The sequence below is a fragment of the Ranitomeya variabilis genome, chromosome 2 (genome assembly GCF_051348905.1).
Source record: "Ranitomeya variabilis isolate aRanVar5 chromosome 2, aRanVar5.hap1, whole genome shotgun sequence".
In the NCBI taxonomy this organism is placed as follows: Eukaryota; Metazoa; Chordata; class Amphibia; order Anura; family Dendrobatidae; genus Ranitomeya; species Ranitomeya variabilis.
In genome coordinates, this window is record NC_135233.1 from 347,859,557 (window position 1) to 347,885,921 (window position 26,365).

Below are 26,365 nucleotides of genomic sequence, written 5' to 3' on the forward strand. Positions count from 1 at the left end.
CCAACACAGTTCCCCGCCTGACCGCGTCTCGGTCATCCCATGCCGGAGGGGATTGTTGTACTTTCAATGGACCCATCAACTCGACCTCTTTCCGTCCTTCCCAATGTAGGATCAAGCACTGTCTATATTGTTCCCATGTAAGCACCGCAAGAGTGAATCCGTTCTCCCGGGATCCATCTGTCCCAACCCAGGGGTTGTCCCACCGAAGAACTACCCCGTCTGGGCTCACATCCACAGGTTCCCCCATTCTAGTCGGCAGCTGTGGCACCATCCTTCCCAGGGCATCGGGGGGTAATACCATTAACCCCGCCGAGAAGCGTCGACCCTCACTGAGATGGGGGCCGATCGTGGAAGCGGGCTCGTGGGGGGGCGCAGGGGCGCTCTCCGTACCTGCGCCTGATGTGGTTCCATCGATGCCGATCTGGTCCATTAACAAGGGTGCTGGAATCGGCCGTAGCCCGGACCGCGGCTCCTCCGATGCGGTCCCCGAACGCTGTTCCGCTCGCTGTGGTTCCTCCTCCGCTGACTCCGAGGCCAGGATTGGGGGACTCGGCTCCGCTATCTGTTCCAAAGGCTTCGGATCCGCCGGCTGTAGAGGACACGGGTCCACCTCTAGTGAACGAGGGTAAGCCGGGACTGCTCCTTCCCCGTTCCGGCACTCGCTGTTCTTCATCATGATCTGCTGATCGGTGGCAATGCATGCATCTGACTCCGCCATTTCTCCGAGGTCGGGCTTCTTCATCACCCGCTTCCCGCCGTTACAAATCAGGACGTTGTCCTCTGCTTTGGGGCAGGTCATCTCCTTGCAGCCAGAAGCGCAGGGGGCGGTATCCATTTATCGCGCCATTCTGGTAGTCTCCTCCCATAGCACGCCCTCCTTCTTCTCCGAAGTAGCAATGGCGGCGGCTTTTGGCGGGAACTTCTCTTGGTCAATGGTAGCACACAGTCTTTGCAATAAAGTACAGTTCAAGCACAACAAATCACAGTTCCAAGGCACACATGACCTGATTCTTCAGGCTTAAGTAGATCCTGTTCGTGACGCCAAGTTGGAGCGCCCCCACACCGCCGCAGGGCCTAGGGGTACCCGGAGCCGGGCCTCTGGGTCTCAGTCCTGGGGTTGTCACGGTGGCTAGACCCGGTCCGTGGCCCTGTTTGTCAGTGGGGGACGTCCGGTAGAATAAGTGATGATGATGGTGCAGTAACGGTGGTGTAGCGGTGCAGTTGTGGGGTGCAGGTCGCGGTAAATAACGAGGACACCAGGTTGCAGTCTCTTTACCTCTTTACTGGAGATCTCTCAGTCCGCAGTCCAGAATACGGTTCACCAGGCTGCGCAAGTCCGGTCGGTCCGATGGCACTTCCAGAGTTCTCCTCACAGGTGGAAATCAGTGCCCTCCTTCTTAGCGCTATGTGTTGTAGTCCTTCCCTGCTGTGCTCACGGAAAGTACCCCACAACTGTTGTGTCTGTTTCTTAAGTTCCCTCACAACTCGATTCACTGATGTTCTTCTCGTATTCCATCCCTCCCTGTTATTCAGGTTGGAACGGCACCCGTTTGTCAGGTAGGCCTGGAGTTCTTCCGGGACCCTAGAGACGCCCCTCTCCCGCAATTGCCCCCCAAGACTTCATAGGTGATATCTGGTAGACAGCCCGCCTTAAACTGACTGCCCTGCCGCTGTTTGGAGTATGGCTTGAAGCTGTATGCTATTCCACTCCCTCGGCGTTCCGGCCACCGGTAATGCGCCTCAGTAGGATGTTGCTCCGGTCCTACAGCATGACTCCTACTGGTATTCTCCTTTTTGCTTGATCTCGTTTCTCACTCAGCACAATCTATCTCGCTTCTAGTCCTTTCTTGGGCACCGCCGCTATGCTGAGCAGGCACGGTCCCGTTACGTTCTTTCTAATGCCAAGCCTCTGTCAGGATCCCACCCCTGACAGAGACCCTACTGTCTCTTCCTCCACAACACCCTCTGCCACAAGGTGTTGCTTCGTTCAATCCAGTCAGCTTTCTCCTCTAACTTCCTGCCTGACCCCCAGTTTACCCACTATGGTGGGGAGTGGCCTAATGAATAGAACCCTTAGCTCCCCCCGGAGGCCCTGCTGTGAAACATATTGGTGTCTGTGATACCTGGTCAGATGAACTCCTTCAGTGCCATCGAACGCACCATGGCTCCCCGTAGTGGCGGATCCACAGTACTGCAACGACCAGGACTCTGGGGCGCTGCACATCCTCATTTTGGTGAATTCTCAAGGATGAGATCTGGTTGTCCTGGAGTAGAGGTTGCCATACGGAAACTTGGGGATGTTTGGAGGGAGGTTCAGAAGAATATTGGGGTGGCTCAAAGTCGCAAGAAATGGAAGGAGGATCAGAAACGTTCAGGGGGCCTTGTATTCAAGGTTGGTGATAAGTCTGGGTATCTTCCAAAAATATTACATTGAATGTGCCATCAGTTGGGTCCTGGGTTTATTGGTCCATATGAAATTTTAGAGATGGTTAACCTATTTGTAAATTATTTTAATAAACCTATTTGCAAAGGGTGTTGAATAATTTTGATTCCAACAGTATATATGCCAACATGCACCATTATTTTTTCCACGCAGACTTGCACCATGTCTCTACGCCCCGGTTAACAGGTAACTATCGAGACAGATTCTCTGACATTGCGGTGCACTTACGAGATTTTGCCACTGTTGTTTCTTTGTACGTATAAATATCGGGCACGATCTCCTGATAACCCAAATGATGCTGTTCTCTTCTTTCCCACATACAGAAGGATTTATTCCCCTTTCTTTACTGTCTATTCCTTCTGTTCTAACACTTCTAAGCTTCTGATCATCCTTTCTTTTATCTTTTTGCACCACAACTTGTAACAACTCTGCTATTTATAGTCTCTAAGGAAACATAATGTATACCCCAGTATGATATGTTTTCACATTTGGTCTTTACACCATTATTCTGTGCTTTTACCTTTCTCTATTCTCATGTATTTTTGTGTCCTATGGATTTATATTTTTTATCTGCTACTTTATGGGTTCTTCCATTAAATATCATAATATATTGTACATCTTTCAGATTTATTGCTTTTACTAAGTCATTAATTTGATGAGCGATGCTACTGATAGCATTTTACACTTCAGGATACTATTGGTAATAGACGATAATACTTGTTTCCTTACATGTATATACAAAAAAACAAGGACTACAAAAATACTCATATAAAATATATGAATATTTTCTTAATTATTTATAAATAATCAAATTCAAGAAATGCTATAAAAAATTGGACAACAGTAATTGAAGTAAAGAGCAAAGACAAAAGTCTGACACTAATACAAATGTATTGTATGTATGAACGGGAATACAGAGATCATAATACACTCCATGATGCAATATTATACTATAGATGTATCCATATAGCAGCACTATCACAATACTAGAAAAATAAGATAAATATAATACTATGGGTTTAATTAGGATAAAAAATGTATTGCCATCACCGCTGTGACACCATAAATACCCAAAATATATATATAATATGTATCTAGCACTGAAAAGACGATCTTACCCAAATTAGTCCTTAGAAGTAGTCAGACCAAGCAGCCCCGACGTGCGTTTCATGTGGGCTTTCTCAAGGGGGTGTCACAGCTGTGATTACAATTCATTTTTTATCCTAATTAATATATACCTATATATATTACCTATACTCTATCACTTCAAAATACTTCCCATTCTCTTGCCCTTGCATTTGATGGTCGCCACATTGTGCGCATGCGTGGTGGCGGCGGGTCCCCCTTGCGTCTTGGAAGGCATCTATATGGGTCCGATGCTGGTCAGTGACATCACAGGAGACTTTCCGTCTGACCTGCGTCGGCTTCCGAGATGACCGGACATGACGCGACGGGGATCGCGTGTCCACTGCGCATGCGCCAACTGGCGGCATCCATCTAAATCACCTGTGATGGCCACTACATAAAGATTGGTAGCCACAACACAAGCTGTACCACCCCCCGAGGAAGCCCATCATGCGAAACGTGCGTCGGGGCGACGGCAGGAAGGTACTGAGTCCCCACATGGGTAAGCACTTTGCAATTGGGAGCACTATTTGCGGCACTTTAGGACTAATAGATGAACCATATTGGGAAGATACAGGTTCATGCTGTAGCGATTAGTCAGTTGGGATGTGTTTTACTGCGGATTTTCCCATACACTCTTTTGACATGTCTGGTTATAAAAAAGAGCATGATTCTTCCTTTTATATTAGTACATCCTATTGTGCATACCAAGAGTGATCCTTCTGAGGCTCAGCACTCCTGCACTTTCTTTGTCATTCCACTTACCCAGCTAGAGGAACTTTTTAAGTGTGTTACATGTTCATGTACATTTTTGTAATTAATAAACTTTTGTGATATGTTTCTATATAGTGCTGTCTAGTTTATGTAGCTAGTTATTTGAGTACGTACATTGATTGTATTGGGGCATTTAACTCGGTTGTTCTATGTAGGTTTGTTGTGTTCAGGAGTTGCCCCTCCGTTACTCTTGATATATTTTTGTGTTTCTGTTTGGTGATCATTTTCGGTATGATATTCTTTGTTCATTTAATTAAACCCATAGTATTATATTTATCTCATTGTTCTAGTATTTTGATAGTGCTGCTATATGGATACATCTATAGTATAATATTGCATCATGGAGTGTATTATGTTCTCTGTATTATTGGTCCGTATACATTTGTATTAGTGTCAGACTTTTGTCTTTGCTCTTCACTGCAATTACTGTTGTCCAATTTATCAATTTTTAGAGCATTTCTTCAATTTGATTATTTATAAATAATTAATAAAATATTAATATATTTTATATGGGTATTTTTGTACTCCTTGTGTTTTTTTGTATATAGCTGTATTTTGGAGTATACCTGTTTTAATGGTGGTTATTTTATCGATTTAATTTATTTTTCAGTTTTTTTTTAATTTATTGTTTCCTTACATGGTCTTTATTACTATTTCAGAATACAGCAGTGAGAAAGATCCAGATCCAGGTAGAGAAAAACTCTGGTGTTTACCAAGTATTTTGAAACATGTAATTTTCTCTTATTCTACATTGGTTTTAGTTAATTGACACTCTCCCAAGTGGTGTTACACATATTATCTCTTGTACAAGTGCTGTGTTATAATGATGGATGTATACATCTGGAAATTGTCCATTAATAATGATAATAATAATAATAATCTTTATATAGCGCTAACATATTCCGCAGCGCTTTACAGGTTGCACACATTATCATCGCTATACCCGTTGGGGCTCACAATCTAAATTCCCTATCAGTATGTCTTTGGAATGTGGGAGGAAACCGGAGAACCCGGAGGAAACCCACGCAAACACAGAGAGAACATACAAACTCTTTGCAGATGTCGTCCTTGGTGGGGTTTGAACCCAGGACTCCAGCGCTGCAAGGCTATCCACTGCGCCACCATGCTGCACTGGATAACTTTGACTCAGAGTGCAGCCCATAATTGCCTCTGTCTATAAAACTATCTACAGACTTCCGAAGACTCAGTCCCCTCCTATTTAGCAAAAGCAAGCAGAGAATTCTGCAAGCTTTCCCATCATGCAGACGAAGATACTTCCATGATAGCACCTTTCTCCAATGTGTCCTCAAAAAAGCACTCTAGGAGATCCACTACATTTCCAGAGGGTCCTCATCACTCATTTTGGCCTCTACCCCCTTAACGCTCTCATGCCAGACTATCCCACTTTGGCCTATTAAATGGGCTATGGGAAGAAAAGCAGAAACATGAGGTTCCCTAGTGGAATAATTTCAAGAATGGGTTTGTAAACAAAAGTTATCACCAACTCACTGCAGAGGCACTCCACATAGGGGATTGTACAACGAGTAGGCATAACATTGGGGGGGATCAGCATTAGGTGTTGGTCCAAGTACATGAGGAACCAGCTGCACTGGCCACTCAGGAATGTTTGTGATTTATGGGCATTAATGCAAATATTAACCATAAGGTTAGAGGAAAAATCCTGACCCTTGTGATTTACATTTTAGACTAGATGAGTAGAGTGGGGTGTAAATTCAATTAGTATTTTAAGTCTTCAAAGTTCCCTCAAAAGTATAAACAAACAGGCATTAAATTAGTGGTGTAAAGTCCATGCAATAACGACGCTTCCATCAGACATAGAATATCTGAATTAATTGCAATATGCATACTATGAGGACATGATGCATGCCAAGCACAGTGACTACTGACCTACTTGAGAGTTGGCCTAGACAAAAGTTCTATAAAAAGTCTAACACTTACATGATGGACAATCCTTTGGCCTAACAGTTAAGTAGACATATTAGATCTAACCATACCTTCTCATATTGGCACCGAACACTCAGCGCACCCAAAGGCTCCCACCCATGTCAGCTTCAAGCTCCTCCAGAGCCCATGCTGACTATGATAACTTCTATATCACATAGGACTTGGTGGGGCCAATATGTTTCACAATCCACCAGCTCACAACTAACTAGGTACATGAGGTAATGTCACAGTAAAAGACACCTTACCTTATACATGAGAAATACACATCTATAAGGTAGCAACATCACATCACCAAGAGAATCCTCTGGCTTACTGCAACCACTTTATTACTATCATGTCTCTCTATGGTAGCAAAATTCTTGACATACTCGCCTATGGCTTTGTTAAGCTCCAAGTTTGGGAACTTCTCCATGCCTTCAGCCTAATCCTCTTCTATCCTTAGGAACAAGGAACCTCTGCGTACCATGTGGCTTCAGCCACACACTGACTTACTTTCAGCTAGTTCTTTCTTTATATTTCCTTCTGGCTTCTGCAAAAATAGAGGTATCTGGAGGCAACAGTTAATCTTACATTATCATTTCTTATACATTAAACGACCATAGAAGTGAAACAACAGTGAATATCACATGGTCCTAAACAGTTACATCAGGATTACACATTAATTGAATGAGCAGTGTTGCATCCTTAATTTTCCTTGTGATGGCACCACAGGGAAATTAAAAATGTTGTAATAGATTTCCTTACCGATAACATATGATCACATAGGGTGTCCCAGAAGGGGGGAACTTTATGATCTAATAAGTAAGGATTGTCCAAAGCAGAAAGCACCTTTGCATGCAATCTGATTGTATTCTAAGAGTTAGTGTTCTACTTTCCATTTGCACCACTATTAATGAATCTTTCCCACTGTTCTAGATTATATCAATGTAAAGTACCCGACGCTGAACATGAATATCTCTATTTCATCCAAATCGGTCTGTTTAGGCAGATTCGAAGTAGAAATTCTATTGCAATATTGTTGTAAATGGTGCTTTGCATTTCTGCCCTTAATATTAGTGTTTTCTTTTTTCATTTTCTACTTTTGCACAATAAATATATTCTATGAACATGGTTATGATCTTCACTATTTGAACTATGTTCCCAAATATTGTGTCATTCTTTCAGGGGTTCACTTTGTTTGGAGTTTACACTACGACTGCTGATTAGGCTTATTGAGTTCAACAGTCCATGTGGTTGGTTAAAGCCAACACTGAAGCTCTGGCCTTTACGGTCAAGAAGATAAAGCCTTTAGACTCATTGCAACTTGGGTAAAACTGTATGAAAATAATTCGTCTTAACAAGACAAGCAAAAAATAAGGGGGAAATTGGGATCAATTGTAATGCTTGACAACAGGGTCAGTGCATTGCATTGTTCAGTGGTGAATGCCTACCAGAAGGAAGGACAACTGGTGAACTGGCAACAAGGTCACAGTTGCACAAATCTCACTGAAATCAGAAGATTGGCAAGTCAATCTGGTCTGATCCCCCAGAAGAACTACTATAGCACAAATTGCTGAACAAGTTACTGCTGGCTGTGACAAAAAGGTATCAAACACACAGTGCATCAGAGCTTCTTGTGTACGGAGCTCTGACCATGTAAATGGCTATGTACAGTCATCTCTGTTGTGAATTTGGTTTTTGGGCTCCCCCGGTGGTCACTGGTGGTACTGGACTTGTGTGCTTCACTTTCTCTGTTCACCTGTTTCCATCAGGATATGGGTGTATCCTATTTAGCCTTGCTGCTCAGTTATTCTAGTGCCGGCCATCAATGTAACCAGAGCCTTTCTGTTGCATGTTCCTGCTTCTAGACTACTATCAGCTAAGTTGGACTCTTAGTCCTAAGTTTGTTTTGCATTTTTGTTCCAGGTCACAGTTATGTTATTTTTCTGTAGCTGGAAGCTCTTGTGGGCCGAAATTGCCACTCCGGTGTCATGAGTTGACACATGAGTCTTAAAGTAATTTCGGGATGGTATTTTAATAGGGTTTTCAGTTGACCGTGAAGTTCCCTATTGTATCTTCTTGCTATCTAGTAAGCGGACCTCGCTTTGCTGAACCTACCTTCATACTGCGTATGTCTTTTCCTCTGAACTCACCGTCAATATATGTGGGGGGCTTCTGTCTCCTTTTTGGGGGAATTTCCCTAGAGGTAAGCCAGGTCTGTCTTTTCCTCTATTAGGGTTAGTTAGTCCTCCGGCTGGCGCTAGGCGTCTAGGGATAAAACGTAGGTACGCCACCCGGCCACTGTTAGTTGTGTGGTAGGTTTAGCTCACGGTCAGCTCGAGATTCCATCACCCAAGAGCTAGTCTGTTGTTTAAGTTCTCTGACGTTCCCTTGCCATTGGGAACCATGACAGTATGGCCGGCCAAGGGTTAAAACCGTTGGCAGAAGAAAGGAGAGAAAAAGAAGTCTGCAGATTTTTTTTTTTTTTTCTTCTGAGCTTGCTTTTTAGTTGACTCAGTTGCATTTCTCCTCTAATTGCAGCCTTTGTCTCTCTCTCTCCTTCTAATCCTTGAATGGCTCTGATCTCACCTGATTAAAATGGATCCTCAGAGTTTGGCTACAGGTTTGAATAATCTTGCTACGAAGGTTCAAAATTTACAGGATTTTGTTATTCATGCTCCTATATCTGAACCTAGAATTCCTATACCAGAATTTTTCTCCGGGGATAGATCTCGTTTCCTGAATTTCAAAAATAATTGTAAATTATTTATTTCCCTGAGATCTCGCTCCGCTGGAGATCCCGCACAGCAGGTTAGGATAGTAATTTCCTTGCTGCGGGGTGACCCTCAAAACTGGGCATTTGCATTGGCACCCGGGGATCCTGCGTTGCTCAATGTGGATGCGTTTTTTCTGGCTTTGGGGTTGCTTTATGAGGAACCTAACTTAGAGATTCAGGCTGAAAAAGCCTTGATGGCCCTATCTCAAGGGCAAGATGAAGCTGAAATATACTGCCAAAAATTTCGTAAATGGTCTGTGCTTACTCAGTGGAATGAGTGTGCCCTGGCGGTGAATTTCAGAGAGGGTCTCTCTGATGCCATTAAAGATGTTATGGTGGGGTTCCCTGCACCTACAGGTCTGAATGAGTCCATGACAATGGCTATTCAGATTGATCGGCGTTTGCGGGAGCGCAAACCTGTGCACCATTTGGCGGTGTCTTCTGAGAAGGCTCCAGAAAATATGCAATGTGATAGAATTCTGTCCAGAAGCGAACGGCAGAATTTTAGGCGAAAAAATGGGTTGTGCTTCTATTGTGGTGATTCAACTCATGTTATATCAGCATGCTCTAAACGTACAAAAAAGGTTGATAAGTCTAGTTCAATTGGCACTTTACAGTCTAAGTTTATTCTGTCTGTGACCTTGATTTGTTCATTATCGTCAATTACCGCGGATGCCTATGTCGACTCGGGCGCCGCTTTGAGTCTAATGGATTGGTCCTTTGCCAGGCGCTGTGGGTTTGATCTAGAGCCTCTGGAAGTTCCTATACCTCTGAAGGGTATTGACTCTACACCATTGGCTAGTAATAAACCACAATACTGGACACAAGTGACTATGCGTATGAATCCAGACCATCAGGAGATGATTCGCTTCCTTGTGTGTACAATCTACATGACGTTTTGGTGCTCGGATTACCATGGTTACAATCTCATAACCCAGTCCTTGACTGGAAAGCTATGTCTGTGTTAAGCTGGGGATGTCAGGGGGTTCATGGGGACGTACCTTTGGTTTCCATTTCGTCATCTATTCCCTCTGAGATTCCGGAATTTTTGTCTGATTATCGTGATGTTTTTGAGGAGCCTAAGCTTGGTTCACTACCTCCTCACAGAGATTGCGATTGTACCATAGATCTGATTCCGGGCAGTAAATTTCCAAAGGGTCGTTTATTTAATCTATCTGTACCTGAACATGCTGCTATGCGAGAATATATTAAGGAGTCCCTGGAAAAGGGACATATTCGTCCTTCTTCATCTCCCTTAGGAGCCGGTTTTTTCTTTGTATCTAAAAAAGATGGCTCTTTGAGGCCGTGTATTGATTATCGACTCTTGAATAAAATTACAGTCAAATATCAGTATCCTCTGCCACTGCTGACTGATTTGTTTGCTCGAACAAAGGGGGCTAAGTGGTTCTCTAAGATTGATCTCCGTGGGGTGTATAATTTGGTGCGAATTAAGCAGGGGGATGAGTGGAAAACCGCATTTAATACGCCCGAGGGCCATTTTGAGTATTTAGTAATGCCTTTTGGTCTTTCAAATGCCCCTTCAGTCTTTCAGTCCTTTATGCATGACATTTTCCGTGAATATTTGGATAAATTTATGATCGTGTATCTGGATGACATTTAGATTTTTTCGGATGACTGGGATTCTCATGTCCAACAGGTCAGGAGGGTTTTTCAGGTTTTGCGGGCTAATTCCTTGTGTGTGAAGGGTTCTAAGTGTATTTTTGGGGTTCAAAAGATTTCTTTTTTGGGGTACATTTTTTCCCCCTCTTCCATTGAGATGGATCCTGTCAAGGTTCGGGCTATTTGTGATTGGACGCAACCTTCTTCTCTTAAGAGCCTTCAGAAATTTTTGGGCTTTGCTAATTTTTATCGTCGATTTATAACTGGTTTTTCTGATGTTGCTAAACCTTTGACTGATTTGACCAAAAAGGGTGCTGATGTTGCTGATTGGTCCCCTGCTGCTGTAGAGGCCTTTCGGGAGCTTAAGCGCCGCTTTTCTTCCGCCCCTGTGTTGCGTCAGCCTGATGTTACTCTTCCTTTTCAGGTTGAGGTCGATGCTTCCGAGATCGGAGCTGGGGCGGTCTTGTCGCAGAAAAGTTCAGACTGCTCCGTGATGAGACCTTGTGCGTTCTTTTCTTGAAAATTTTCGCCCGCCGAGCGAAATTATGATATTGGTAATCGGAGCTTTTGGCTATGAAGTGGGCTTTTGAGGAGTGGCGTCATTGGCTTGAGGGGGCTAGACATCAGGTGGTGGTATTGACCGATCACAAGAATTTGATTTATCTTGAGTCTGCCAGGCGCCTGAATCCTAGACAGGCGCGCTGGTCGTTGTTTTTCTCTCGGTTTAATTTTGTGGTCTCATACTTACCAGGTTCTAAAAATGTGAAGGCGGATGCCCTTTCTAGGAGTTTTGAGCCTGTTTCCCCTGGTGATTCTGAACCTACAGGTATCCTTAAGGATGGGGTGATATTATCTGCTGTTTCCCCAGACCTGCGACGGGCTTTGCAGGAGTTTCAGGCGGATAGACCTGATCGTTGCCCGCCTGGTAGACTGTTTGTTCCTGATGATTGGACCAGTAGAGTCATCTCGGAGGTTCATTCTTCTGTGTTGGCAGGTCATCCCGGGATCTTTGGTACCAGGGATTTGGTGGCTAGGTCCTTCTGGTGGCCTTCCCTGTCTCGAGATGTACAAGTTTTTGTGCAGTCTTGTGATGTTTGTGCTCGGGCCAAACCTTGTTGTTCTCGGGCCAGCGGATTGTTGTTATCTTTGCCTATTCCGAAGAGGCCTTGGACTCACATCTCTATGGATTTTATTTCTGATCTCCCGGTTTCTCAGAAAATGTCTGTCATCTGGGTGGTGTGTGACCGTTTTTCAAAGATGGTCCATTTGGTGCCCTTGCCTAAGTTGCCTTCCTCATCCGAGTTGGTTCCTCTGTTTTTTCAATTGTGGTTCGCTTGCATGGTATTCCGGAGAATATCGTTTCTGACAGGGGGACCCAGTTCGTGTCTAGATTTTGGCGGGCGTTCTGTGCTAGGATGGGCATTGATTTGTCTTTTTCGTCTGCGTTCCATCCTCAGACTAATGGCCAGACTGAGCGAACTAATCAGACCTTGGAGACTTATTTGAGGTGTTTTGTGTCTGCGGATCAGGATGACTGGGTTGCCTTCTTGCCGTTGGCGGAGTTTGCCCTCAATAATCGGGCTAGTTCTGCCACTTTGGTTTCTCCTTTCTTTTGCAATTCGGGGTTTCATCCTCGTTTTTCTTCCGGTCAGGTGGAGTCTTCGGATTGTCCTGGAGTGGATACTGTGGTGGATAGGTTGCATCGGATTTGGGGACAGGTGGTGGACAATTTGGAGTTGTCCCAGGAGAAGACTCGGCATTTTGCTAACCGCCGTCGTCGTGTTGGTCCTCGTCTTCGTGTTGGGGACTTGGTGTGGTTGTCTTCTCGTTTTGTCCCTATGAGGGTTTCTTCTCCTAAGTTTAAGCCTCGGTTCATCGGCCCGTATAAGATTTTGGAGATTCTTAACCCCGTGTCCTTTCGATTGGACCTCCCAGCATCTTTTTCTATCCATAATGTCTTCCATCGGTCATTATTGCGCAGGTATGAGGTACCAGTTGTGCCTTCCGTTGAGCCTCCCGCTCCGGTGTTGGTTGAGGGTGAATTGGAGTACGTTGTGGAGAAGATCTTGGACTCCCGTGTTTCCAAACGGAAACTTCAGTATCTGGTCAAGTGGAAGGGCTACGGTCAAGAGGATAATTCTTGGGTGACAGCCTCTGATGTTCATGCCTCTGATTTGGTCCGTGCCTTTCATAGGGCTCATCCTGATCGCCCTGGTGGTTCTTGTGAGGGTTCGGTGCCCCCTCCTTGAGGGGGGGGTACTGTTGTGAATTTGGTTTTTGGGCTCCCCCGGTGGTCACTGGTGGTACTGGACTTGTGTGCTTCACTTTCTCTGTTCACCTGTTTCCATCAGGATATGGGTGTATCCTATTTAGCCTTGCTGCTCAGTTATTCTAGTGCCGGCCATCAATGTAACCAGAGCCTTTCTGTTGCATGTTCCTGCTTCTAGACTACTATCAGCTAAGTTGGACTCTTAGTCCTAAGTTTGTTTTGCATTTTTGTTCCAGGTCACAGTTATGTTATTTTTCTGTAGCTGGAAGCTCTTGTGGGCCGAAATTGCCACTCCGGTGTCATGAGTTGACACATGAGTCTTAAAGTAATTTCGGGATGGTATTTTAATAGGGTTTTCAGTTGACCGTGAAGTTCCCTATTGTATCTTCTTGCTATCTAGTAAGCGGACCTCGCTTTGCTGAACCTACCTTCATACTGCGTATGTCTTTTCCTCTGAACTCACCGTCAATATATGTGGGGGGCTTCTGTCTCCTTTTTGGGGGAATTTCCCTAGAGGTAAGCCAGGTCTGTCTTTTCCTCTATTAGGGTTAGTTAGTCCTCCGGCTGGCGCTAGGCGTCTAGGGATAAAACGTAGGTACGCCACCCAGCCACTGTTAGTTGTGTGGTAGGTTTAGCTCACGGTCAGCTCGAGATTCCATCACCCAAGAGCTAGTCTGTTGTTTAAGTTCTCTGACATTCCCTTGCCATTGGGAACCATGACACATCTCCAAAAGTGTTGGCACCATTGAAATTGTTGCAGAAAATGAAGAACTATTGCAATTATACATATTTTGTTAGACACATGTTTATTTTCTTTGTGTGTATTAAAACAAAACAAAAAAACAAAGAAAAAAAGGCAAATTAGACATAATTTTACACAAAACTTCAAAAATGGGCCCCACAAAATTGTTGCCAACCACAACTTAATATTTAGTTGCACACCCCTGGGAATAAATAACTGCAATTTATCTTTTCTTATAACCATCAACAAGCTTCTTACACCTCTCAACTAGAATTTCAGAACACTCTTCTTTTGGAAAACTGCTTTGGAAAACTTCTCTAGGCCTCTCATATTTGAAGGATGCCTTCTAATAACAGCAATTTTAAGATCTCTCTACAGCTGTTCAATGGGATTAAGATTTGGACTCATTGCTGCCACTTCAGAACTCTCCAGCACAATGTTTCCATCCATTTCTGGTGCCAAATTTCTTACACTGGGCACTACATTGCGACCCAAAATCCTTTTGTAATCTTCAGATTTCATGATGCCTTTCACAGTCAAGGCACCCAGTGCCAGAGTCAGCAAAACAACCCCAAAACATTTTTGAACCCCTACCATATTTGACTGTAGGTACTGTATTTTTGTCTTTGTAGGTACCATTCCATTTTCAGTAACAGTAGAAAGAGCTTTTTGGCAAAGCACATCAATCTTGGTCTCATCTGTCCACAAGATGCTTTCCCAGAAGGATTTTGGCTTACTCACATACATTTTGGCAAACTGCAGTCTAGTTTTTCATGTCTTTGTGTCAGCAGTGGGGTACTTCTGGGTATCCTGCCATAGCGTTTCATTAAATTCAAATGTTGACAAATATTTTGTGCTGACACTGATGCACCCTGAGCTGCAGGACAGCTTGAATTTTCTTTGGCACTTAATTAAGGCTGTTTATCCACTATCCGGACTATCTTACCTATTGCTACCTTTCATCAATTTTTCTCTGTTGTCCATGTCCAGAGAGATTAACTACAGTGCCATGGGTTGTAAAGTTCTTGATTATGTTGCACACTGTGGAAAAAGGAACAACAAGATCTCTGGAGTTGGACTGATAATTTTGAGATTGTTGATATTTTTCAACAATTTTGTTTCACAAGTCCTCAGACAGTCATCTTCACCTCTTTCTGTCCTCCATGTTTAGCATGGCACACACAGACAGACAATGCAAAGATTGAGTCAACTTCTCCCCTTTTTATCTGGTTTCAGGTGTGATTTTCATATTGCCCACACCTGTTACTTTCCACAGGTGAGTTTGAACGAGCATCACATGCTTGAAACTAAATTGTTAACCCACAGTTTTGGAAAGGTGACAATTTTTTTCCAGCTAATTTTTAAGGTTTTGAATGAAATTATAGGTATAGCAAAGCATGGGAATTTTAAACCGTAACCTTTAATTAACCAATTAAAATACCACTAGATACTTATAATAAAGACACCTGAAGTAGATTGCCAGGTAGGTAAATATACACGTTACTTTGCCATGAGATGCTATAAATATTTATGCATATTAACTGAATCCCTCATAGCATCAGAGATGAGTGAGATATAACCATTCAGTTTAGCACATTGACATAGACAAGTGCACTTGATAGCCAGCTTCATCAAATGTCAGACTGTAGTAAGAAATAGAACAATCTCACCCAAAGCTAGCAGTTTAACAGGCATCAGGCATCAACCCTTCCCAGGCTCATCAGGATGGAAGCAAATCCATGCGCATATTTATCATGTTTTTTAAGGGCCATATAGGGGATCCTGCATTTCAATACCGACCACATCCCAAATTATGTCCAATTTGCCTTTTTTTCCTGTGTATTTTTTGTGTTGTTTCAATACACACAAAGGAAATAAACATTTGTATAACAAAACACATGTAATTGCAATAATTTTCAATGAAAAAAAAATATATATATGTAGATTAAAATTGTGCTATAAAAACACAGCCTCGTTTATGCACATAAAGGAAAATAAGAGTGATGGCTGTGGAAATGCAGTGAAGCACAATGAAAAAATTCCCTTCATCCTCATGGCTAAAATGGTCTGCATATTAAGGAGCTGATGGGTCCATTAACCTGTCAGTATACAGTGGTCCTAAGAAGCATTGTGTATTCAATATTCACTATAATTATACTTTGGTATAATGAGGAACTGAACCGTAATACATCGTTCTCATTATTAGACTACAATCATACGAAAAACTAACTACCGTAGTTATACATATCACGGATATTAATGCAAGCTTGTCCTAGGAAGGACTGATTGTAAATATTGCTAACATTTTTACACTTTCATTCTTAGAAGGATTGATCTTTTATTCCAATCATTATTACTCTATGGTCCTAGGACGGACTGACCATCATACAAATCACTGCCGTAATTACACGGTAGTTCTAGGAAGGACTGTTGACTTATTGTTGGCATCTTTGATATTATTACTCCAGTTCTTAGCAGGACTGACTGATTACCAATGTTAGAGCAGGATCCATTTTATCTTGCTTGCCTCCATTTTGTATAAGTGTTATTAGAGGTCAGAAAAGTAAGATACAATTCACTATTCTTCATTGTGCTGTTATCGTGAATTGCTAAGAACTAATGGAAGGAGTGCAAAATACAGACAGACACACTGGCGCTGGGCTACCCCCCTACAAATGTAGCTGAAGGAGTGAATGTCCTTGGAAAGATAAAGAATGATGTACTGTGTAAAATATGTCTGCAAAACTGTAGGGAGATAAGGGAGTAAAACACTCCGACGCTTAGCCAATACATGGGGAATCCGCCTCCAACACAAGAATGCATAAAAGTGTGTGTAAGCTCATTAAAAACTAGAGATATTTCAAATACAGCCCTGGCGTACTGTGTCTTATCTCTCCGGTGCCGTGACTTCATCTCTACAGTGGACTCATCAGAGAGTAGGTCGAGACCTGCGACAACAATTCTGGCTGCCCGAACAGGGACCTGAGTGCTTCATCTGGGACCCGGCCGACTCCAGTAATGGACCAGGGGACTTCCCGGGACTAGTGGCATCACACAGCGCTGGGGTGAGAATACTGATTATATTCTGCCTACGTCATTCCACTTGTGGACGGGTTTTCCCCTTCTTCTAGTCGACCAGGACCAGGTAAGATCACGGGTTTTGCCCGGCTCAGGTACCCTTGAACCCAGATGTTAACCCTCATTGTGTGGATACTGATGACTCCACTGTTAGACTAAAATGATTGACCCCATGATCTTTGTATGGTGTGCTTGTGGAGTGTTTGTGGTTTGTCTGTTCATATACCTGTGTTATCAATCTTGGAAGCAAGCCAATACAATAACCTGTAAGCACACTAAACCTATAGTTTAGGTTTAGGACTAACGTAGGAGGATATAGCCTACTCTAGGTGAGGAGGAAAGGTCCGTCTGATAAGTTTTCAGCCTGCACGTATACTAGCAATAGAATGGGGAACCAAGAGAGTACAGGGTTCCATAGTGCTAGAGAATTAGTCCAGAGAAAAGAAGGGAAGGAATCCCAGAAGCAGGTTAGTGTGCTCTTGAAGGCAGGAGGCTTCCACCCCTCAGGGGAATTAGATTCAGGTAAATGGTATGACTTCATGAAAAACCACACAGGGTGGCTTAAAGATAAAAAACTCTTGAGGCAAGCTAGAATGTGGGCAGACGCTTCCCGACACTATGAAGAGCAGGGAGTGGAAAAATTCATCCAAGGTAAAAATCTTGTATACCGATGTCTAGATGGGAACTGTAAAGCCGCCATCGTTCCCAGCTTACCTCCATGTGCTCCACCCCCACCAGTGTCCCCCAGTTATGTCCCCACAGGAAAACAGGCAGGATCAGAACAATGGATTTGCCCACATTGTGGTCAACAGAACCCACCAACTGCTGATTATTGTGTAAGTTGTGGCAGTCCCCAGCCAAGCAGTTCCCACACATTGTATACAGGTATTCCCAAACTGTTTCCCATGAAACAGACAGTAGTCTCAAGTGGTATGCGATCCAAAGTGGAGGATGGTGCAGCTGACAGTGGACCTCCGACTTACCATGTTGCTAGCAGGTATCAGCCATGGTCTCCCACCGAACAGATGTCTTTGACTGCACAGCTACCAGACATTAACCAACGACCTATGACTTTTGCCAGACAGTGTGGGGTGATACAGCACACTTACCAGGCAACCAGACAGGACATGCAACAGTTAGTGCGTTCAGCCCTGGGGGAAGCACCTTCCACCCGACTGACAGCTGAGACATATAAAATGTACCCAGGGGGAAATGGTCCCCAAGACGGAGAACCTAACAATGCCAGGTCAGGGTCTGACTTTGTTGAGGCACTGGAAAAAGCCTGTAAGATTAGACAGGAGGAAGTATCAGTGCATTTAGAAGACTGTGTCCAGGACCCGAAGGAGCTCCCCATTGATTATTTCTACAGGTTGCAACAACGATGGTCTGATATGGGTTATGGTGAAGATGATAGAACTGCGACACGTTTGTTAAGTCATGCATATATGCAAGGGATTGATAAGTATGTGAGAGAGAAGGTGATGGCAAGTAGACCAGATTGGAGATCCTGCCCCCCAGGCGATCTTGCTAAGATTGCACATGGAGTCAGTTTGGACTCGCAGAAGCAGAAAACTAAGGTTCACTTTCAGAGGAGTGGACCCTCACAGAGAGGTGGAGGACGTGGAGGACCCACTACGGGTCCTAGATTGTGTTACGGATGTAAGAAACCATGACATTTTAGTAAAGATTGTCGCACAAACCCATACCCAGATAAGGTTCCCACCCCTACTGCCCCCCAGACCGACGAATAGGTAACTGGCAGCCTGCAACTGTGTCCTCTAGTCACTCTACCTCCCACCCCCGACTGTACAGTACAGGTGAGCCTGCCAGGAGGAACTACAGCAGACTTTCAGGTTGACACAGGAGCTGACAACTCAGTTATCACGCTTTCAGACTGTCCGTTACCCTTCCGTGACACCACCGACTTTGTCATGGCCACACCTTTCAATGCGCCGACCCAAACCTTGGGGCTGACAGAACCCATTCCCCTCTCCATTTGTGGGAAGACCATTCTGACACAGTTAATGGTAGCCCCCAGGGGACAATGCAATTTGCTAGGTGCTGATGTTTTACGGAAACTACAGGCGGTTATTACTTACCATGATGACGGAACAGTGACTATGACCCCTCAACTTAAACCCAGTACCCTCTGCAGGATTATGGCCCTGGATGCAGCTGCAAGTACTGCAGAAAGTGATCCATTCACTGCACCTGCCTTGGATCAACTCCCCACTGATCTGTGGGCAAAAGGCAAAACTGATGTGGGAAAACTCAAAGTTCCTCCCATAATAGTCAAATTGAAACCAGGGGTAGAACCACCCCTATTGCGTCAGTACCCCTTGAGTGCTGCTCAGGAGGCTGCAATAGACGCACAGTTACAAAAATTGCTGGAATCAGGGGTTGTTGTGCCTACACAGTCCGTTTGCAACACTCCCCTATATCCAGTAAAGAAGAAGGTTAGGCCTGGGGAGCCGGTGAATTACACAGGTCAACAAAAAAAATTTTTTTTTCTGGTGTCCAAAATATTTTAATGAATTTGGGGTATTTTTGGGGTGCTGATTCTGAATATGCTATCAGTTTTGCCAGATTGGCTCAAGTTTTTGACATTTTTGGTATCTTATTTATAGCACTTGTTGGTAAATGCGACGCATCATCTCATTAATTTCTTTGGATTAGTACTTGAACTGAGCAGTTCTCAATATAGTTTTGTGTTAATTAGTGTTCTAAAAGTTTGTTCATAGCTTGATTTTTGCACTAACTTTATGTTGTTGTCTGTTTTCCAGTGAAAAGCATGAACTCATCAAGAAGAAGTTGTCTTAACGATCCAGACTCATTCTGTTACATTTGTGGTGAATACACACTGCCAAAACATAGAAGAAACATAACAGACTTCGTAAAAAAAGTGTATTTTGCCTATTTTGGGGTTATGCTTGGGGACCAAGACAAGTTTTGGCCACCACACATAGTGTGCAAAGCATGTATCGAATTATTACGAAAATGGAGCAAAGGACAAAGAAAAAGCTTCAAATTTGGTGTTCCAATGGTGTGGAGAGAGCCAAAAAATCATCATGATGACTGTTATTTCTGTGCAGTGCAAGTGCAAGGATTCAATAAGCATAAGAAACGAAAATGGGAGTAACATGGAATCTGCAAGAAGGCCTGTCCCTCATTGTGAAGATGTGCCTGTTCCTGTGTTTACCATAAATAACAGTCATCATGATGATTTTTTGGCTCTCTCCACACCATTGGAACACCAAATTTGAAGCTTTTTCTTTGTCCTTTGCTCCATTTTTGTAATAATTCGATACATGCTTTGCACACTATGTGTGGTGCCCAAAACTTGTCTTGGTCCCCAAGCATAACCCCAAAATAGGCAAAATACACTTTTTTTACGAAGTCTGTTATGTTTCTTCTATGTTTTGGCAGTGTGTATTCACCACAAATGTAACAGAATGAGTCTGGATCGTTAAGACAACTTCTTCTTGATGAGTTCATGCTTTTCACTGGAAAACAGACAACAACATAAAGTTAGTGCAAAAATCAAGCTATGAACAAACTTTTAGAACACTAATTAACACAAAACTATATTGAGAACTGCTCAGTTCAAGTACTAATCCAAAGAAATTAATGAGATGATGCGTCACATTTACCAACAAGTGCTATAAATAAGATACCAAAAATCTCAAAAACTTGAGCCAATCTGGCAAAACTGATGACATATTCAGAATCAGCACCCCAAAAATACCCTAAATTCGATGAAATATCTTTGGCACCAAAAATGCTGTTGACCAGTGTTATAGAATGGTCCATGACCTCAGAGCAGTAAATGCCGCAACAGAACTGCTTGCTCCCTTGGTTCCTAACCCACACACCTTGTTGGCACACATACCTGTTAACAGTATTTGTTTTTCAGTGATTGACTTAGCAAATGCCTTTTTCAGTGTTCCATTGCACCCAGATTGTCAGTATCTTTTTGCTTTTACTTTCCGCAACAAGCAGTATACTTGGACTGTCCTACCACAAGGAGCCCAGAATTCCCCTACTATCTTCTCACAGTGCATGGCACAAGTCCTACAAGACTGGGATGTTAAAGGAGTAGTTCTCATTCAGTATGTTGATGACCTATTGCTGTGTGTTCCTTCTCGTTCTCTGTGTAAAATGGCCACAATCTCTTTACTCTTTTTCCTCCATGAACAGGGGTGCAAGGTATCCAAACAAAAATTACAGTTTTGCTTAAGTACTGTTGTGTTTCTAGGACATTGTCTCTCTCCAGGGAAAAAGCACCTCACCCCTGAGCGAAAACAGGCTATCATGGACATGCAGCCCCCACGGAATGTGCAGGGCCTCCGTGTGTTTCTAGGACTAACTTCCTACTGTCGTCCATGGATTCGGTCTGCCTCCATCTTAATGCAACCTCTATATGACCGTATGCAACCTGTCCCCTTCTGTCTTACACCAGAGGCACTTGACTGTTTTTACTCTCTGAAATTGTGCATTGTTTCTTCTCCAGCTTTGGGCATCCCCAATTATGCCCTTCCTTTTAACCTTTTTCTTCATGAGAATGCAGGACATGCTATGGGTGTGCTGACTCAGCTTCATGGAGACAAACAGAGACCTGTTGCTTATTACAGCGGCCGCTTGGATACGGTGGCAAGAGGAAGTCCTTCCTGTGTTCGAGCCGTGTTGTCTGTCCAGCTGTTGCTACACAAGTCTTCAGAGATTGTTTTGGATCACCCACTGACGGTCCATACCCCGCATGATGTACATAGTATCCTTAACCAAGTACAACCTAGCCACCTGTCTATGGCCAGACAGCTGCGACTTCAGTGTGCTATTCTCATGCCTACTAATGTGACTTTGAAAAGGTGCACTGTCCTAAACCCCGCTACTCTTCTTCCAGTTCCTATGGATCCAAATGGGGGAGGGGTAGGTGACATGGAAAAGGACACTCTTTTTCTTTCCAGAATGGATCCAGAGGAAAAAGATCAGATATCTAAACCACATGATTGTCTGGAATTGATGTCTCAGGAGACGGCTGGTCTCCCTACTGTCTCTAGTGTGCCAGTACCTAATGCTGATTTTGAGCTTTTTGTAGATGGATCCCGTCACCAAGATGACCAAGGACGCTTCCGTACCGGATATGCTGTGGTCTCAGAACATGAGGTAATCAAGGCAGAGTCAATGCCAGCTCATATGTCTGCACAAGAAGCAGAGCTCAAGGCGCTTACAGAAGCGTGCAAACTAGCAGAAGGTAAGACTGTAAATATCTACACTGATTCCAGGTATGCCTTTGGCATTGCACACGATTATGGGCCTATCTGGAGAGCCAGGGCTTTCCTGACAGCAAATGGCCACCCCTTTGAACATGCTGAGGCAGTCCAGCAACTTATGAATGCACTACAGCTTTCCACCCAAGCAGGCATCATAAAGGTAAAGGCACATACCAAAGGCACTGGTGGACGGACAAAGGGTAACACACTGGCAGACCAGGCTGCCAAGAAAGCAGCAAGCACTCCTGTAGCCTCTCAAGTACATCACCTAGACACCCCACCATCTCCACTTGTGTTGAAAGACATCTTAGCCCGGTTACAAGAACAGGCAAGTAAGGAGGAGAAAGATAGGTGGCAAAAGATAGGGGCTTGCTCTGATACCGTCACTGGACTATGGGGGAGGGGTGAAAAGGTCTGCCTACCACAGGTACTGTACCCAATGATGGCACAGGTTCTGCACGGGAATGTGCACCACTCGAAGACGGCCATGTGTGACACCCTACAGAGACAATGGATTGCCCCCGGGTTTTCCACCTGCGCAGAAAGGCAGGTACAGAGCTGCATGATATGTGCCACACATAATCAGGGTAGGACAGTGAAAACCCCATCCAAACACACTCCCCGGCCCCTTTACCCATTCCAGAGACTGCAGATTGATTATATTCAGTTGCCTAGGGTAGGGACGTATGAGTATGTGTTGGTCTGCATTGATTTATTTTCAGGTTGGCCAGAAGCCTACCCAGTTGCCAAAGCTACGGCTAAGACAACGGCGAAGAAACTGATGGCTGAGATCATATGCAGGTATGGAGTTCCTGAAGTCATTGAAAGCGATCGGGGTTCCCATTTTACTGGAGAGATCATGTCAGAGGTAATGGCAGCACTGGGGGTAAGTCAAGCATTGCATACTCCATACCATCCGCAGAGCAGTGGAAAAGTGGAGAGACTAAATGGAACTCTTAAGCTTAAAATGCAGAAGGCAATGGCAGAAACTGGTAAACCATGGACAGAATGCCTTCCTCTAGCTTTGTTTTTAGTAAGATATACCTCAAACAGGAGGACAGGACTGTCACCGTATGAGATTCTGTTTGGCAGGGGCCCCAATCTTGGATGTTTCTTTCCACAACAGTTGCAGCTCAAGTACCAGGACTTGACTAGCTATGTGCAGGCCTTACATGGACACCTTGCCAAAGTGCATCTAACTGTCTTCAGTTCTCTTCCAGACCCAGACAAGGATCCTGGACACCATCCCTTAGAGCCAGGAGACTGGGTAGTGATAAAGCGGCACGTCCGGAAGAGCCTGGATCCAAGATTTGACGGACCATACCAAGTGCTCCTGACCACAGCCACAGCTGTCAAGCTCGAAGGAAAACCTAGTTGGATCCACGCATCACACTGCAAGCGAGTTAAAGAACCAGACAGCCGATAAAGGAAACATAATGTTTTGGCTGGTTTCGATTTCCATGATATTATGCGTAATCGCATGGGACAGTCTGAATTCTCCAACATCCTTGAATAATAAGTTTGTGCAACATCACCGAAAATTGATAGATGACTTGTTGGAAAATTCCCAGCCCTTATCAGACTGTTGGATCTGTACGCACTCACCCACGTCAGCCACAAGTATCCCCTTCCTAGCTATCCCTGTGTCACCTGAGGAACTGTTTGCCTGGACTGATTGTTCTGACACACTCGCCAACAATGCCACAAATAATGTTAAGTTATGGAACACTACAGTGGGTATACCGATTGTAGGATGGGTGGGATACCCGTGGTGGCAAGGTAATCTCTCAGGAAGTAGTACACATCTACAATATTTGGCCTATGAGGGTGGGGCCTGGGTACCTAGGAATAAGACTGGACTAACAGATTTAGGGCGAGTTCCAACTTATGATTTGCAAATTAGTTTTGATGTGACTTCATACTCTACTGATGCTTTCAAACCAATACTATTAGAAAGAATGATACATAACACATCATGGAAATTTTCTAGTCTGTTTTTACAAGGTTCTAAAGATATTTGCGCTAGTGTTTCAGGTAATATACCTTGTAATGAGTCCTCTGGATATGTTCCAGGAACCCCCACTTGTGGAAATCCTGATGTGGGCTATTGTAGTCCTCTAGGACAGTCTCCACCTTGGTGCATGCTCCAGAGTGTCTCAGCCTTCATAGACTTAGCACATAGATTAGTACTGCAACATTCAGCCTTATGGGATTTACCTGTTGATATGTTCTGGGTGTATGGAAACAATGCATATAAATGGCTACCAGTAGGGGTAACGGGCACCTGCACTCTGTGTCGTTTGACTCCGGCCACCTTTGTAATTCCAAACAAGCAATTAGATACACAGGCAATACCTAAACATACGTTATATAAAAGAGCTGCGGATAACACGCCCCGCCCTTCAGGGAGACCACACATAGTGCAAATGGGTATAGCCAATAAAATTGTCAGTTCTATTTTTATTTACCCTATGATTACACAAATGTGGGATAAACTGGTTAGGGCCACAGACTATCTAGATGATCAAATTTGGGATATATTGGATATACTAAATACCACCATTGCTGTCCAAAATCAACTCATTATAGTAACCAACCAGCATACTATAGTACTGGACTATCTAACAGCAGCACAGGGTGGTATGTGTCAGGTTATTGGACCTGCTTGCTGCCATTATATAGATCCAAATAGTACTCTAAAGATGAAGCTAAAGTTAGAAGATGTTCAAAGACTCAGAAACCGATATGACAAAGATAATGATCGCACTAAGGACAGCTGGTGGTCAGATACTTTCTCTTTCCTAAACCCAGCCAATTGGTTTAAGGGGATCGGGGGCTGGGTAGCTGGGGTTTTGCAAAGCCTGTTGCATATAGTAGCGATTGTCCTTATTGCATATATAGTGTTTAAAATAGTTTTTAAGTGTATCTCTGTATGTACTGGGAAATTCTGCACTCACATAGATGATGATGATATATATTAACAAAAAAAAAAAAGGGTACAGCTTATTCAGAATAGTGAATAAAATGGGGGAATGTTAGAGCAGGATCCATTTTATCTTGCTTGCCTCCATTTTGTATAAGTGTTATTAGAGGTCAGAAAAGTAAGATACAATTCACTATTCTTCATTGTGCTGTTATCGTGAATTGCTAAGAACTAATGGAAGGAGTGCAAAATACAGACAGACACACTGGCGCTGGGCTACCCCCCTACAAATGTAGCTGAAGGAGTGAATGTCCTTGGAAAGATAAAGAATGATGTACTGTGTAAAATATGTCTGCAAAACTGTAGGGAGATAAGGGAGTAAAACACTCCGACGCTTAGCCAATACATGGGGAATCCGCCTCCAACACAAGAATGCATAAAAGTGTGTGTAAGCTCATTAAAAACTAGAGATATTTCAAATACAGCCCTGGCGTACTGTGTCTTATCTCTCCGGTGCCGTGACTTCATCTCTACAGTGGACTCATCAGAGAGTAGGTCGAGACCTGCGACAACACCAACCAGCTCTAGCGACATCAGCTTTTATCACCAGGTGCCACCATATTCCTTTTGTGGGCGGCACGGGCGATAGAGTAGACTTCTTTTTCCAAAAGCCCTGGGACTTGATAATCAGAGTTTCGTTGCCAAAGCCTATCTGTGGAAGCTCTATTAAGAGCTGCCAGGTTTCCACGTCCAGCTCACCCTTACACTGACCGATTATACAAATTACTATGATTATTGCGCTCTATTTGTTGGAAGGACTGACCCGTTACACATACGGTGTCACTGTCATTATTACAACTCTAGGTCCTGGAAGGACTGACAGGACATAATGATGGTGTCTTCACATTTGTCTGAATTAGTGGCTAGATTAAATGGGATCATTACTTCATGTCATCACCTCTGTGCCTCCGCTATCAGACTGCAGGGGCTTTGGAAAATAATTAAAGATTTATTTCTCAAGAGCAATAAATTGGAAGAAAACTCGTTTTCCGCCTGGCCTTTGAATTTGGAAACAGATGACTCTTATTATCAAAGCAGCGATAGCTGCAAACAGTTGATTTATTTATAATGAATTACAATATCCTGTTGTGTTCAGTCTACTGCACAGTTCCAGGCGTCTGTCGTAAACACAAAGCAAAATGGGACAGGATAGCGGGGGCACCGAAAACACGAATCCTACACTGCACCTGCTAGAAGAGAAGGAAAATCTGAAATTTTTTGGAAAGTATAAAGAAATGGGAGAAACAAACAGAAAGCGCTATCTGAGCGTAGTACTATACACAATTTTCGAAAAAAAAAAGATGAATGCGAATTTGTCGCACTCACTTGTATAGGTTGTGC

At 43.7% G+C, this 26,365-nt stretch overlaps 1 long non-coding RNA gene across 1 annotated transcript in view; it reads left to right on the forward strand.

Annotated features, from left to right (window-relative positions):
• The first annotated feature begins 3,885 nt into the window (after positions 1–3,885).
• Positions 3,886–26,365, forward strand: part of LOC143809406 (uncharacterized) — a 44,238-nt gene continuing 21,758 nt past the window's right edge. Inside the window, exons 1-2 of the long non-coding RNA XR_013222268.1 lie at positions 3,886–4,070; positions 5,002–5,072. This is a non-coding gene — a long non-coding RNA (uncharacterized LOC143809406). The remainder of the gene's footprint in view (positions 4,071–5,001; positions 5,073–26,365) is intronic.